This window comes from Poecile atricapillus, chromosome 36 (assembly GCF_030490865.1).
Source record: "Poecile atricapillus isolate bPoeAtr1 chromosome 36, bPoeAtr1.hap1, whole genome shotgun sequence".
Classification (NCBI taxonomy): Eukaryota; Metazoa; Chordata; class Aves; order Passeriformes; family Paridae; genus Poecile; species Poecile atricapillus.
In genome coordinates, this window is record NC_081284.1 from 1802098 (window position 1) to 1818464 (window position 16367).

The 16367-nt window shown below is 55.0% G+C and overlaps 2 long non-coding RNA genes across 2 annotated transcripts; one reads left to right on the forward strand and one right to left on the reverse strand.

Moving 5' to 3' along the window:
• Window positions 1–6957: 6957 nt before the first annotated feature.
• On the reverse strand, window positions 6958–8597 carry LOC131591025 (uncharacterized). The gene is made up of 4 exons (XR_009280234.1): window positions 8557–8597; window positions 8392–8430; window positions 7375–7443; window positions 6958–7080 (listed from the first exon to the last, which is right to left on the reverse strand). It is a non-coding gene; the product is annotated as an uncharacterized LOC131591025 (long non-coding RNA).
• A 6375-nt stretch (window positions 8598–14972) lies between these two features.
• On the forward strand, window positions 14973–16159 carry LOC131591023 (uncharacterized). Its single transcript, XR_009280232.1, has 4 exons — window positions 14973–15279; window positions 15403–15444; window positions 15550–15580; window positions 16127–16159. It is a non-coding gene; the product is annotated as an uncharacterized LOC131591023 (long non-coding RNA).
• Window positions 16160–16367: the final 208 nt, after the last annotated feature.

The following is a 16367-nucleotide window of genomic DNA, read 5'->3' on the forward strand; positions in this document are numbered from 1 at the left end:
CCTGTGTCCTGTGGGATGTTCCCGTGTCCCCTGGGATATTCCCGTCTCCCGTGGGATATTCCCGTGTTCTGTAGGATATTCCCGTGTTCCGTGGGATATTCCTGTGTCTTGTGGGATATTCCCGTGTCCCCTGGGATATTCCCATATCCCATGGGATATTCCTGTGTCCCGTGGGATATTCCCGTGTCCCGTGGGATATTCCCGTGTCCCATGGGATATTCCCGTGTCTTGTGGGATATTCCCATGTCCCGTGGGATATTCCCGTGTCCCGTGGGATATTCCCGTGTCCCGTGGGATATTCCTGTGTCCCGTTTGATATTCCTGTGTACTGTGGGATATTCCCGTGTCCCGTGGGATATTCCCGTGTCCCGTGGGATATTCCCGTGTCCTGTGGAATATTCCCGTGTCCCCTGGGATATTCCCGTGTCCTGTGGGATGTTCCCGTGTCCTGTTTGATATTCCAGTGTTCTGTGGGATATTCCTGTGTCCTGTGGGATGTTTCCGTGTCCCGTTGGATATTCTCATGTCCTGTGGGATATTCCCGTGTCCCGTGGGATATTCCTGTGTCACGTGGGATATTCCCATATCCTGTGGGATATTCCCGTGTCCCGTGAAATATTCCCGTGTCCTGTGGGATATTCCGGTGTCCCCTGGGATATTCCTGTGTCTCGTTGGATATTCCCGTGTCCCGTGGGATATTCCCGTGTCCCGTGGGATATTCCTGTGTCTCGTGGGATATTCCCGTCTCCCGTGCGATATTCCCGTGTCTCGTGGGATATTCCCGTGTCCCGTGAAATATTCCCGTGTCCCGTGGAATATTTCCGTGTCCTGTGGGATATTCCCGTCTCCTGTTGGATATTCCCGTGTCCCGTGGGATATTCCCGTGTCCCGTGGGATATTCCCATGTCCCGTGGGATATTCCCGTGTCCCTTGGGATATTCCCGTGTCCTGTGGGATATTCCCATGTCCTGTGGGATATTCCGGTGTCCCCTGGGATATTCCTGTGTCCTGTGGGATATTCCCGTGTCCCATGGGATATTCCTGTGTCACATGGGATATTCCCATATCCTGTGGGATATTCCCGTGTCCTGTGGAATATTCCCGTGTCCCGTGGGATATTCCCGCGTCCCGTGGGATATTCCCGTCTCCCGTGGGATATTCCCGTGTCCCGTGGGATATTCCCGTGTCCTGTGGGATGTTCCCGTGTCCTGTGGGATATTCCTGTGTCCCGTGGGATATTCCTGTGTCCCGTGGGATATTCCCGTGTCCTGTGAAATATTCCCGTGTACCGTGGAATATTCCCGTGTCCTGTGGGATATTCCCGTCTCCTGTTGGATATTCCCATGTCCCGTGCGATATTCCTGTGTCCCCTGGGATATTCCCATGTCCCGTGGGATATTCCCGTGTCCCGTGGGATATTCCCGTGTCCTGTGGGATATTCCCGTGTCTCGTGGGATATTCCCGTGTCCTGTGGGATATTCCCGTGTCCCGTGGGATATTCCGGTGTCCTGTGGGATATTCCCGTGTCCCATGGGATATTCCCGTCTCCCGTGGGATATTCCCGTGTCCCGTGGGATATTCCCGTGTCCCGTTTGATATTCCCGTGTCCATTGGGATATTCCCGTGTCCCGTGAATTATTCCCGTGTCCCATTTGATATTCCTGTGTACTGTGGGATATTCCCGTCTCCCGTGGGATATTCCCGTGTCCCGTGCGATATTCCCGTGTCCCGTGGGATATTCCCGTGTCCTGTGGGATATTCCCGTCTCCCCTGGGATATTCCCGTGTCCTGTGCGATATTCCCGTGTCCCGTGGGATATTCCTGTGTCACGTGGGATATTCCCATGTCCCCTGGGATATTCCCGTGTCCCATTGGATATTCCTGTGTCCTGTGGGATGTTCCCGTGTCCCCTGGGATATTCCCGTCTCCCGTGGGATATTCCCGTGTCCCATGGGTTATTCCTGTGTCCTGTGGGATGTTCCCGTGTCCCCTGGGATATTCCCGTCTCCCGTGGGATATTCCCGTGTCCCGTGGGATATTCCCATATCCCATGGGATATTCCTGTGTTTCGTGGGATATTCCCGTGTCCCGTGGGATATTCCCGTGTCCCGTGGGATATTCTTGTGTCCTGTGGGATATTCCCGTGTCCCGGGGGATATTCCCGTGGTCTGTGGGATATTCCCATATCCCGTGGGATATTCCCGTGTCCCGTTTGATATTCCCGTGCACTGTGGGATATTCCCGTGTCCTGTGGGATATTCCCGTGTCCTGTGGGATATTCCCATGTCTCGTGGGATATTCCCTTGTCCCGTGGGATATTCCCGTGTCCTGTGGGATATTCCTGTGTCCCGTGGGATATTCCCATATCCTGTGGGATATTCCCGTGTTCCGTGGGATATTCCCGTGTTCTGTGGGATATTCCCGTGTCCCGTGGGATATTCCTGTGTCCCGTGGGATATTCCCGTGTCCCGTGGGATATTCCCGTGTCCTGTGGAATATTCCCATGTCTCGTGGGATATTTCCTTGTCCCGTGGGATATTCCCGTGTCCCGTGGGATATTCCCATGTCCTTTGGGATATTCCCGTGTCCCGTGGGATATTCCCGTGTCCTGTGGGATATTCCCGTGTCCCGTGGGATATTCCCGTGTCCTGTGGTATATTCCCGTGTCCCCTGGGATATTCCCGTGTCCCGTGGGATATTCCCGTGTCCCGTGGGATATTCCTGTTTCCCATGGGATATTCCTGTGTCCTGTGGGATATTCCCGTGTCTCGTGGGATATTCCCGTGTCCCGTGGGATGTTCCCGTGTCACGTGGGATATTCCCATATCATGTGGGATATTCCCGTCTCCCGTGGGATATTCCCGTGTCCCGTGCGATATTCCCGTGTCCCGTGGGATATTCCCGTGTCCCGTGGGATATTCCTGTGTCACGTGGGATATTCCCATGTCCCCTGGGATATTCCCGTGTCCCATGGGATATTCCTGTGTCCTGTGGGATGTTCCCGTGTCCCCTGGGATATTCCCGTCTCCCGTGGGATATTCCCGTGTTCTGTGGGATATTCCCGTGTTCCGTGGGATATTCCTGTGTCCTGTGGGATATTCCCGTGTCCCCTGGGATATTCCCATATCCCATGGGATATTCCTGTGTCCCGTGGGATATTCCCGTGTCCCGTGGGATATTCCCGTGTCCCATGGGATATTCCCGTGTCTTGTGGGATATTCCCATGTCCCGTGGGATATTCCCGTGTCCCGTGGGATATTCCCGTGTCCCGTGGGATATTCCCGTGTCCCGTGGGATATTCCCGTGTCCCGTGGGATATTCCCGTGTCCCGTGAAATATTCCCGTGTCCTGTGGGATATTCCCGTGTCCCGTGGGATATTCCCGTGTCCCGTGGGATATTCCCGTGTCCTGTGGGATATTCCCGTGTGATATTCCCGTGTCCTGTGGGATATTCCCGTGTCCCGTGGGATATTCCCGTGTCCTGTGGGATATTCCCGTGTCCTGTGGGATATTCCCGTGTGATATTCCCGTGTCCCGTGGGATATTCCCGTGTCCCGTGGGATATTCCCATGTCTCGTGGGATATTTCCGTGTCCCGTGGGATATTCCCGTGTCCTGTGGGACGTTCCCGTGTCCTGTGGGATATTCCCGTATCCCGTGGGATATTCCCATGTCCCGTGGGATATTCCTGTGTCCTGTGGGATGTTCCCGTGTCCCCTGGGATATTCCCGTCTCCCGTGGGATATTCCCGTCTCCCGTGCGATATTCCCGTGTCCCCTGGGATATTCCCGTGTCCCGTGGGATATTCCTGTGTCCTGTGGGATATTCCCATGTCCTGTGGGATATTCCCGTGTCCTGTGCGATATTCCTGTGTCCCGTGGGATATTCCTGTGTCCCGTGGGATATTCCCGTGTCTTGTGGGATATTCCCGAGCGTGTTCCTTGCACCCTGCACCCGGCACAGGGAGGGACTCCCCACGACACCCCACAGCACTCCACGACATTCGGAGCTCTGCTTTTGTCTCTTTTCTCCTTGGTTTGGGTTTCTTCTCCGTCTTTCAGGTCCTTCCCCCTCTTTCGGGTCCTGTTTTGGGTCCTTTTCCCCTCTTTTGGGTCCTGTTTTGTGTCCTTTCCCTTTTTTCCCTTCTTTTGGGTCCTGTTTTGGGTCCTTTTCCCCTCTTTTGGGTCCTATTTTGGGTCCTTTCCCTTTCTTTTTTATCTTTTCCCCCCGTTTTGGGTCCTTTCCCCCAGTTTTGGGTGCACTGTTCACATTTTAGTCCTTTCCCTTAATTTTGGGTGCCCTCCTCCTGGTTTTGATGCATTTTTTGGTGTTTTCAAGCCCCCTGAACCTCATCCCCACCCTTCTCCCCTCACGCCCCCTGTCCCCTCCAGATGTCCCACCCAGATGTCCCCCCCTGATGTCCCCCCCTCCGTGGGGACTCTGTGACTGCCCCAGGGACAATTCCCAAATTTCCACAATTTCTTGTGAAAAACGAGCAGCACGGGGACGCTGAACACTGAATGAAAATCTGTTTGTGGCCCATAGGATCAAGAAAACAGCTGAAATATCTTTTTCCCCTTTTTTATTTCAGTTTTTCTTTCTCTCTGGGATGAACCTCCAGCTCTTCCTGCAGTTCTGCTCCCCATCGTCTCCTCTGGAGCTGGGATGTGTCAAATGAGCACCAGGAAGAAGGAGGATAAATCAAAACTTTCTATTCAATTCCAAATTCGTTGTTGAAGCACCTGAAATTCCAGGATTTTGGAATATCTGGTTTTTAAACCGTTCAACCAAATCCCAATTTTCTAACTTTTGAGGGCAGAAAAAACCAAATTTCCAAGCTTTTTCAGGTGCTTTTTTGGGAAGTGATCCTCAGAGTTGCCTCGTTTCATTGCAGGTGCTTTTTTGGTCGGTTTTGCTACCAAATTTTGATGAGAATTTTTGGCACAAGGGGAGCGATGCAGCCGAGGCAGTTGAGGCATGTTATAGATACAAATATAAACAAATTATCCAAGTTATAAGATGTTTAAATTATATTATAATTACAAATTATATTATTGTCTTTTTGCAAATATTAAAATGAATGTTATATGTGTAAGGTTGGAAAACTTTATAAAAATATAAAATATAAAAATATATAACATAAAAATATAAAATATATAAAATATTGTATTAATATTAATACAATATTAATACAATATTACTATTACAATTACAATTACAATTACTATTACTATTACTATTACTATTACTATTAATATTAATATTAATATTAATATTAATATTAATATTAATATTAATATTATATTACTATTACTATTACTATTGCTATCGCTATCGCTATTAATATTAATATTGTATTAATATAGTTATTTCTGTTATTGATAAAACTTAGAAATAATGGAATAATACATATATATGTTAGTCTATAACATGATATTAAAGCAAAAACTATTTTAGTTTATATAACCCAGAGACTGAAATGATAGCCAGAAATCATTTAGATTTTTAGATTATTAATTTTCTTTTAGAATTTTTAGATTATCTTATCCAGATGAAGACAGCGGTGACCAGAGCTCCAGGGTGAGGAATTTATTGCATTTCTGTTATTGGAGATTGTGAGAATGAATGGAGCTGAGAATATTGATTTATTGGGGAGGGGGAGAATTAAAAACTAAACAAAGAAACATCTGAAACTTAAGAGAAATGTTTGAATTATGCATGAGAATTTATGAATATGTAATAGGATTCTGTTTTTAAGAGACAATCCTTTGTTAGTAAGGAATGCTGAGGCACCAGGCTGTATTTGTATATTTTACCCTATTTCTATCTCCTGATTTTCTTCCTATTAAACTTTTAAATTTTATATAAAAAATACATGAACCTCGTATTTCACAGAACCTCCCTGGAGTGGGGAAGCTCCGCTACAGAACCTGGAAGGGAACACAAAGACCCCCAAATGCTTCTGGAGAGCCCCCAGTGCCTGTGGGGCAGAGCGGGAACTTTCGTAAAAATTCTATTTAATTTCTTTTTTCTCTTGCTCTGATTCTGCTGCTCTTCCTCTGTGCCTTTTTTTCACCTCTGGATTTCTCAGTCTCCTCTGAGCTGAGCTCCTTGGGGATATTTCCTCGTGGGAAATCTCATTTATCACAGTCCTCTGGGTCAGGAGAAAAACTCCAAAGCCTGTAAGGATTTTGTTTTTTGTGTTTATTAGGATATTATCACAAAACTTGGCAGGTCTCTCCAGACTTTCTGCACAAGTTTAAATCACTGCAATCTGATTTATTTTCTTCTGATGGTACAGAATGCCCTTGTGCCTCACTTTGTGCCTCACTTTGGCTTTGAAAGCAAAAAATGGCCACGAACTACACAATTCCTTTATTTTTATATTAATTCTTACCCAATTAACAATAGACACGTGTGTTATTTTTCTTGATGACCCAATGACCCATCACCTCTGTGCTGCACTGAGGCATTTTCTGTCCAATCACTCACAATCACCCAAAAACCTCCAAAAGAAGAACATGAAGAAGAAAGAAGAAGGAAAAGAAACAACATTCTAAATCCTCCATCTCGCCTCCTGCTTTCTAAACTAACTTAAACTCTAAACTTTAACTTTTTCACCCAGTGATTTAAGAAAACTCTCTAATTTACACACTCACACTTTTAGCTTTTTCCATCTCACTTTAACATTTGTTTTCATGTGTCACCATGGAAACACGCCCATGAGTTCCATGTTGTGTGAAATTCAGGGTTTTTCTGGATCTCAGAGTTAAGTATCAGGAGTGAGGGCACCCGGCCGCATTTGTGCATTTTGCTTTATTTTTATCTCCTAATTGCCTTCCCATTAAACTTTATAAATTCTACATGAAAAAAGGAGTGAACCCCGTTTTTCACACAGCAGCAGCAGAGGGACGGACGGACGGACAGAGGGACGGACACGGGAAGGGTTTATTGCAGAGAGGGTTTATTGATGATCCAGGGGAAACGGCGCTGGGCTCAGCGGGGACTGGGGGAAGGTTCCAGAAGGTTCCCGGTGCCGCCGGAGGAGGACAGGACACCGATGTCATCAGCGCTCCCCGCCCTGAAATGCAAAGGCGGCGTCGGCGGCGTCCCCGCGCTGTCCCCACGGGGACACCGCAGGGGCCCTGTCCCCAGCCCTGTCCCCACGGGGACACCGCAGGGGCCCTGTCCCCAGCCCTGTCCCCACGGGGACACCGCAGGGGCCCTGTCCCCAGCCCTGTCCCCACGGGGACACCGCAGGGGCCCTGTCCCCAGCCCTGTCCCCACGGGGACACCGCAGGGGCCCTGTCCCCAGCCCTGTCCCCACGGGGACACCGCAGGGGCCCTGTCCCCAACCCTGTCCCCGAGGGCTCACCAAGGCTTCCAGAGAGGCAGCCAGGCGCTTCTGCCGCAGAAGGGCTTTCAGCTCCGCTCTCACGCTGGGCTGGGGACAACGGCAGCGTTACGGACACGGCGGGGACACTGGGCTGGGCTGGGGGGACAGCGGAAAGCAGGGGGGGCCCTGGGGAAGGGCCCCTGGCAGCTCTGGGGTTATCAATCCACACTGGGAGATCGCCTTTCACAAGGATTCAGATGAATGCCAGATGTTCTCTGCTTTTGCTGTGGCGTTTTCTTTTCCTCCTGCTGGCAAGTTTTAGGCGTAGGGCAAGAAGGATTTTGGGCTTTGGGGCTCAGTCCTGTCTGTGCAAAGCCAGAGGAGCTCCAGGGGACGGATGGTGGGGCCCAGGCTGCCATCGACACCGACCGCCTGCAGCAGCAGCAGCAGCAGCAGGAGGAGGAACAACCCCAGCCCAAACCCAAATGTCATAAAGGGAAATAAAACCTTTCATTGGCGTGCTCTAAAAAGGCGGATTCAGGGCGTGGCCGTGCAAAATACTCCTTGGGAAAGTTGGAATATGCATTAAAAACCCACAGCAGGATGGGATCAAAGGAGCGTTCCAAAGATATCGGGGGTGCTCCCGGCAGCGCTCCAGGGCACGCGGCCGTTTGAACCCTTGGCTTTCTCATCTTGGTCTCCTCATTGTCCATTTGTTGGTATCAGAGCTTTGATAATGGATGGGGCGAGTGGGGCTGGTTCTCCACAGCGGCTGCGGGAGCTGCCGCGCTCCTGGCCAGCAGCAGCAGCGGGCTCCTGGCCAAGGGGCAGGGCTGGCCCAGGGGCCGTGTCCCGGGCCCTGCGGGGGCTCGGGGACGGGGATGCAGCGGGAGCCCTGCGCAAAGGCTCCCTGGGGAGGGTCTGTGGGGCAGGGCAGCCGGCTGGGCTGGCAGCAGGGGGGCACTGGGCTGCTGTGCTGGGACACACTGGGACGGCCTGGGGCCTGCTGGCCGTGCCAGGGGAGCCTCTGACAGCGGCACAACTCCTGCTACCCACCAGAGGCGTCTCCAGGATCCCAACGTTGGCCAAATCCAGCTGCAGAGAGAGAGCAGGAGACCTCGCCGGTCACCGGGATGTCCCCGGCACCAGCGAGGAACCGGGGGGCCAAAGTGCCCCCAAATTCCCCCAGGGGATGCCCCCCAAGCCCAGCTGCCCCCTCACCTCCTGGACATCATCTTGGACTCCTTGCAGCAGCGCCTGGGGAAGGAGAAGAAAGGGAAAAAGAGGAAGGAAGGGTCGGGAATGCAGCCCCAGGAAACGCCGTGCCCAAGAGAGGGGCTGAGAAAAGCGTGTGGAACGCTCCCCACTCCCGCAGGAACAGCAGGGCAGCCGGGCTGCAGGGGAAGGTGAGGAGTTGCAGGGCGCAAACAGGACACACGGACAAAGGCAGCGCGGGATGAGGGGATCCTTCGGAGCCCTGGGCCGGGAGAAATGGAACCAAAGCACCAGGGATGGCCAAAGGGGCGGAAGGAGCAGGCGCAAGGGCAGCGGGGGACGAGTTCAGCTGAGAGGAAGAGCGCTGACTTCATCCCAGAGAGCCCCGGAGGAGCCCGGAGTGGCCAAGGAGGAGGCGAGCGCAGCCCCAAAGGGGCGCGGAGCTGGTTGGGACACGAAGCGGGGATGGCTGGGCTGAGGAAATGAACCGGTGTGAGGCCCGTGGTGTAACCCCAGCTGGCAGAGACTCCAAAGAGAGGGACGAGTCTCCAGGGTGTGCCTGGCCCTGCAGGAGCCGTTCCCCTGCGGCTGGGCGCTGCTGGATCAATCCATCCCTGCTCTCACAGCTCCCTCCGCTGTGGATGCTAACTCTGAAGCAGGCAGCAAAGTGCCTGTGGAATTGCAGGCCACATTGCTTTCTCAGTCCAGCCTGAGAAAGTAGCCTGAGAATTCATGGGGAGGATTCAAAACAATCCTCAGAGACAGAAAACAGCCTTGCCAGGTGCTGTTTGTCTGTCCCTTGTTTTCTTTGCAGGAGAAAGTCAGGGGGAAATGTGCCCCACTGACCAATGATGGTGATGTAGTAGTTTGCTAACCAATAAGAGTTTCCTTTCTCTACTTTCCACGTATAGGTCTATAAAAAAGACCTGAAACAATAACCTGAGAAAAATTCTCCTAACTAATTCCTAAAGAGCCTGTGTTGTCTCTTCCCAGCCGTTCCTAACAGAGCGACACTCCGCTCCTCACGGAGTTTTCCGTGCGCGCATCAGCAGGCCTGGTGCGGACGGGCCCGGCGGGGCTGTGGGGGACACGGTGTGGGGAGCAGGGCAAAGGGACGGGAACTCGGGGCTCCCGGGGATCTCCTGGAGCTGGGGGAGACCCAAAGGAGCCCAAAGGGGGCAAACGGAGAGCCCGAGGGGCCGGGCCGGGCTGAGGAAGGGGCGCGGTGTGAGGCGCAGGGCAGGAGAAAGGAATCGCGCTGGGGGGACACGGCAGGGCAAGGGAGGGGCTGGCTGGGGACACAAGGACCAGGACAGCTGGGGACAAAAACCGAGAGAGGGGATCTGGGAGAGGGGCTGAGCCAGGGAACGGGCCAGGGGGACGGCGCTGTGGGGCCAGGAAGGGAGGCAGAGGATGGAGGGGGAAGAAGGGAGGAAAGGGCTCGGGAATGGTCGGGGCTGGGGCGTTTGGGCAGCCTGGGTGGGACACAGGGGAGACACAGGGGGCAGCCAGGAGATTGGTGACGGGCCCAAAAGGTGGGATGGGAGGCCAGGAAGGGCAGGAGGTGGGGACGGCGTTTGGCCTTGGAGCCTCACCTTGGCCTGTGCCGGGGGACACAGCAGGATGGAGAAGAGCAGGGCCACGGCGAGCACAGCCACCTTCATCTTCCTCTTCCTCCTCTGCCAGTGAGTGGGGAGCGCTGGCTGAGGCTGCCCCAGGTGAGGAGCACCTTTATCCTGCCGGGGCTCCTCCCTGCGCCCTCCCCAAGAGCCCCCAGGCCAAAGGCCGGCTTGGCACAGCCCCCAGCCCTGGCCACAAGCCCAGGCCTGGCACAGAGTCCATCCCAGCTGCGGCACGGATCCAGCCCCCCTCCCCGCATCCCTGCGGCTTCCTGCACGGGGCAGCTGCCCCTGCAAGGGCCCAGGCCCCCGCGGCTGCCAAGGGGGGCAGGCAGGGAGCCAAAGGCAGCTGGGGACAAAGCCTGTGGGGACACCCCCCAGTCCAGCACAATCCATCCTCCAACCTGCCCCAGCTCCCGCTGACCCTGCCCTGCCGGAGCTTTCCCCGGGGGACAGCCCAGAGCTCAGCCCCAAAGCCCACACGGGGACAGCAGGGCCAGCGGGGGCCGTGGGGCCAGCCCGGCCATCGGCAGCTGCAGCCCCTGCAGACACTGCCCGGCAGCGGGCAATGCCCAGCGCCTGCACACCAGCCTGAGCTCTGGCCAAGGGCTCCGCTGGGGCCATCCCCACATCCCCACCAGCCTGCATCCCTTCCCCTGCACATCCCAGCTCCGCTCCCTTCCCATCCCCACGCCACAGCCCGCAGGCCGATGTCCCCTGCCCTGCCACTCTCCCTGTCCCACCCACAGCCACTCAGCCCTCCCACAGCACCTGGCTCTGCTTCTGCACCTCTGCCCCGGGCAGGGGGAGCAGGGACCCCATCCCCAGCCAGCCCCAAACCCCAGCCCGCTCTGGGGGTGCCCGGCCCCAAGGCCCTGCTCCCCACAGAGCCTCTCTGCAGTGCCCTGGCCACCATGGGCCCATCCCCAGGGACGGGGGCAAGCAGGGCTTGTCCCCAGGCAGCCACCGGGAGCCAGCTGGGCAAACAGAGGTGACCTGGGGAGGAGGAGGAGGAGGAGGAGGAGGAGGAGGAGGAGGAGGAGGAGGAGGAGGAGGAGGGAGGATGTGGCTCCCCTGCCAGCATCTCTGATAAGCCCTGTTTGCCCAGGGCCTCAGGCACCAGGAAGACGCTCAGCCATCCTCTTCCTCCCTGGAGGCCAAACCTGCTCAACTCCAGACACGCAAAATCCACTCCCTCCATCCTTCCTGGCTGCTGTCTGCTGGGGGAAGAAATTGGCCAAGCTCAGTTCCCTTTGGTCAATCCGTGCTGACCACTCCTGGTCACCTCCCTGGCATCCCTGTGGTCAGCTGGCCACCAGGATGAGCCCAGTGCAGGGCTGGAGGGGACACTGCCTGGCCTGGGATGCCTGAGGACTTCAGCTTTCTTTTTTTCATGTGTTTCACGCATTTTTTTTTCATGTATTTCATTATTTCATGCAAGCCTGTAATCCTTTAGTGCAGAACTCTAAACTCTGTGTACAGTGCTCTGGTCTCCACATCTTGGTCAGACAAAACAATTCCTCTGCAGGCCTGGGGATGGAGGACACCTCCCTGCCTCGGGCCCCGGGAGATGGAAACAAACGGGAGCTGGGGGAGAAGAGTGGGGGTAAATGGCTTCATTACCTGGAGTTCTAATTGGAAAATTAACCCCCAATATGCAAATAGGCCTGGGGATGGAGGACACCTCAGTGCCGCGGGTGAGGTGACCTGTGAGGAGGAGGAGGAGGAGGAGGGAGGATGAGGCTCCCCTGGCAGCATCTCTGATCAGCCCTGTTTGCCCAGGGCCTGAGGCACCAGGAATGCATTTTCAGCCACCTGGGGCTTCCCCGCTTCTGCCCTTCCTCGGGCCGGTTCCGGAGCGAGCCGTCACGGCCGTGGCCTGAAATGTTTTCCCAGCTGGGCCACGGCGGATTTGGGCCGGATCCACAGTGAAAATGTTCTGGGGAAAGAGAGGAGCAGAACCCTTCACTAATGCGCTGGAATGTCAAACAAGAGCGACAGCCAGGGACAGCTCTCAGAAAACACTTCTCTCTGCATTTGTCCTTCTTGGAAGCCGGGACAGGCACCTGGATCCACCTGGGAACAAAATCAGGGGCACCTGTGATTCTCTGAGGCTTTGGAAAACCTCCCGTCGGCTTCCGAACCCAAAGCAGGTTTTCAGCCTCAGCCTTTGATCCGCAGCTTGGATCTCCTGGAAAGGCTTTTCCTCAGCTCCCTGTGGGCAGAGAGGATTTTCCTGTCCCTGGGGATCATCCTGCTGGATGGATTTGGGAGTGGACGGGTTTGGGGAGCACAAAGGACACAGGACAAGGGGGTGTCCTCTGGGGTCCCTCCTGGGACACTCTCCTGTCTCATTAAGGACTTTTGGATTTGGGTTCTTTTTCCCTTTGAACTGAAGGTTGATGAGAGGGAGGCAGTTTTCTCTCATTTGGTCTCAGTTGTTTATTTTTTTCTTATCAGCATTACAAGGTACAAGGAGCTGTGTGCACTATGATAGAAAAGGGTAAAATGGCCAACAAAGATCCTCTTCAAGGTCTTTTATATGTCCATTTACCCAATTAACAGATGCCAACTAAATTATTTTTCTTAGTGACCCAATGACCCAACACCTGTGTGCTGCATTAATTAAAATTAATTAATTAAAAATGCACTGTGGCATTCTTTATCCAATCACTTACTACCACCCAAAAACCCCTAGGAGAAGAACATGAAGAAGAAAGAAGAAGGGACAAGAGACAACACCCTAAATCCTCCATCTTGTCTCCTGTTCTCTAAACTACTTTTTCACCCAGTGATTTAAGAAACTTTCTAATCTACACACTCACACTTTTCCTATTTAACTTTAACATTTGTTTTCATGTATCACCATGAAAACATGCTCATGAATTTCATGTTATATGAAATTCAGTGTTTCTTTGAATCCTAGAACTAAGTATTAGAAACGAGGGCACACACTCTGTGTCTCAGACTCCAACACTCCCCAGTGCCTGAAGGGCCTGAAGATCCCAAACCATGAGGGATGGGGAGGAAATCCAGGGACTGGGAGATCCTGTGCATGGCCCAGAGAGGTGGAGGGATGGCTCCGTGCTCGGAGAGGTGCCGGGAATGGCTCCAGGGGTTTTAGGAAAGCAGGACAGAAAAGGGAGCGGTGGGGACGCCCTTCCTGTGAGAGCGGAGCCCTCAGGAGTGTCTGAGCCAGTGACCAGGAATGGTGGAAAAAAGATTTTCCCCCGAGCCCTTGGAGGTTTGGTCAGAGATCCCCTGGACAAAGTGGGAATCCCAAAGTCCGAGGGCCGTGACAGAGGAACTGGGGAGCGCTGAGGGAGCTGGGGGACAGCTCAGCCTCCCACGACAATCCCTGCCAGGAGAGGGGCCTGAGGGAAACCAGCGTCATCCCGCTCTTCCCAAAGGGCAGCCAGGAGCCAGGGAAGTGCAGCTGAGGCCTCTTCAGGCTCGATAAACAACAGAGCCCAGACAAAGCTAAGAGGAAAAACAGCGGTTGTGTTTATTGGAGGCCTTCAGGTACATTTAGGGCAGATGAAACCTCGGCAGAGGCCAACGAGTCATGGGTTTTTTTATAAGTTTTATAACCCCTATTTGCATATTGGGGGTTAATCTTCCAATTAGAACTCCAGGTAATGAAGTCATTTACCCCCACTCTTCTCCCCCAGCTCCCGTTTGTTTCCATCTCCCGGGCCCGAGGCAGGGAGGTGTCCTCCATCCCCAGGCCTGGTTTGGGATCCTGGCCCTTCACAACAGGGGAGTGTCCCAGGAGGGACCCCAGAGGACACCCCCTTGTCCTGTGTCCTTTGTGCTCCCCAAACCCGTCCACTCCCAAATCCATCCAGCAGGATGATCCCCAGGGACAGGAAAATCCTCTCTGCCCACAGGGAGGTGAGGAAAAGTCTTTCCAGGAGATCCAAGCTGCGGATCAAAGGCTGAGGCTGAAAACCTGCTTTGGGTTCGGAAGCCGACGGGAGGTTTTCCAAAGCCTCAGAGAATCACAGGTGCCCCTGATTTTGTTCCCAGGTGGATCCAGGTGCCTGTCCCGGCTTCCAAGAAGGACAAATGCAGAGAGAAGTGTTTTCTGAGAGCTGTCCCTGGCTGTCGCTCTTGTTTGACATTCCAGCGCATTAGTGAAGGGTTCTGCTCCTCTCTTTCCCCAGAACATTTTCACTGTGGATCCGGCCCAAATCCGCCGTGGCCCAGCTGGGAAAACATTTCAGGCCACGGCCGTGACAGCTCGCTCCGGAACCGGCCCAAGGAAGGGCAGAAGCGGGGAAGCCCCAGGTGGCTGAAAATGCATTCCTGGTGCCTCAGGCCCTGGGCAAACAGGGCTGATCAGAGATGCTGCCAGGGGAGCCTCATCCTCCCTCCTCCTCCTCCTCCTCCTCACAGGTCACCTCACCCGCGGCACTGAGGTGTCCTCCATCCCCAGGCCTATTTGCATATTGGGGGTTAATTTTCCAATTAGAACTCCAGGTAATGAAGTCATTTACCCCCAGTCTTCTCCCCCAGCTCCCGTTTGTTTCCATCTCCCGGGGCCCGAGGCAGGGAGGTGTCCTCCATCCCCAGGCCTGCAGAGGAATTGTTTTGTCTGACCAAGATGTGAAGACCAGAGCACTGTACACAGAGTTTAGAGTTCTGCACTAAAGGATTACAGGCTTGCATGAAAACATGAAATACATGAAAAAGAAACCCCATGAACTACACGAAAAAGAGCTGCCCCGTGCAGGAAGCCGCAGGGATGCGGGGAGGGGGGCTGGATCCGTGCCGCAGCTGGGATGGACTCTGTGCCAGGCCTGGGCTTGTGGCCAGGGCTGGGGGCTGTGCCAAGCCGGCCTTTGGCCTGGGGGCTCTTGGGGAGGGCGCAGGGAGGAGTCCCGGCAGGATAAAGGTGCTCCTCACCTGGGGCAGCCTCAGCCAGCGCTCCCCACTCACTGGCAGAGGAGGAAGAGGAAGATGAAGGTGGCTGTGCTCGCCGTGGCCCTGCTCTTCTCCATCCTGCTGTGCCCCCCGGCTGAGGCTGGCACACGATGCTCCCAGGATCTGAGACGGGGCTGGGTTTCTCACCAAGGCTTCGGCTCTGGGGGACGATTCCCTCCTCCAGGTGAGCGGGAGATCCCCGGGGCTGGATCCCCTGGGATTTCCCACCTTGGACTGGGGACAGCCGGGGGCTGGGGGCTCTTGGGACCCCCTCAGGTCCCATCCTGACCTTGCCCCCCTTCCCCAGGGCACCACGGGCGCGGACACAGGGGGCGGTTCCATCACCGTGGTAAGTTCTGGAACCGTGGGGGGCTGGGGGAACTGGGAACCAGTTTGTCCTCTCCGTCCCTTACTGGGTTTGGGACAGCCCGGTGACGCGTCCCCGTCTCTGCAGGGGGAAGCCACAGTTCGGAGGAGCGAGATGAGTCCCGGCAGCTCTTGGAGCAGATCCCTCCATCCCAGTAAATCCCAGTACACCCCAGTGCTTCCCAGAGTCCCCCTCACTGGATTCCCACCCATCCCAGTAAATCCCAGTGCATCCCGGTAAATCCCAGTCCACCCCAGCTGTTCCCAGAGAGGGGCCCCGCTGTATTCCCAGTTGTCCCAGTTATCCCAGTAACCCCCCAGTGCCTCATTCCCAGTCCATTTCCTGCCCTCTCTCCCCTCTTTCCCAGTGCTCACGTGTGGGGTGTCCCCAAACCCCTTCCTCCTCCTCCTCCTCCTCCTCGGGACACCTCGGTGGGGCTGGGGACACCTCGGTGGGGCTGGGGACACCTCGGTGGGGCTGGGGACATCTCTGGGGCTGGGGACACCTTGGTGGGGCTGGGGACACCTGTCTGGCTCTGGGTACACCTGGCTGGGGACACCTGTCTGGGGACACCTGGCCAGGTACACCTGGCTGGGGACACGTGTCTGGCTCTGGGGACACCGCGGTGACGTCCCTGTGCCATCCACCCTCTCTGGGCAGGGAGGAGCGAGAGCCTCTCCAGTGAGGAGGTCTGAGGTGAGCACCCCGACTTCTGCCGGGCCCCGACCCTGCCCCGGCCCTTGGGGTCATCCCAGTGTGCCCCAGTACACCTCAGTACATCCCAGTATCCACCCAGTATCCCCCAGTACACCCCAGTGTGCCCCAGTATGCCCCAGTACACCCCAGTGTGCCCCAGAATCCCCCCAGTACACCCCAGTACATCCCAGTATCCCCCAGTCTGCCCC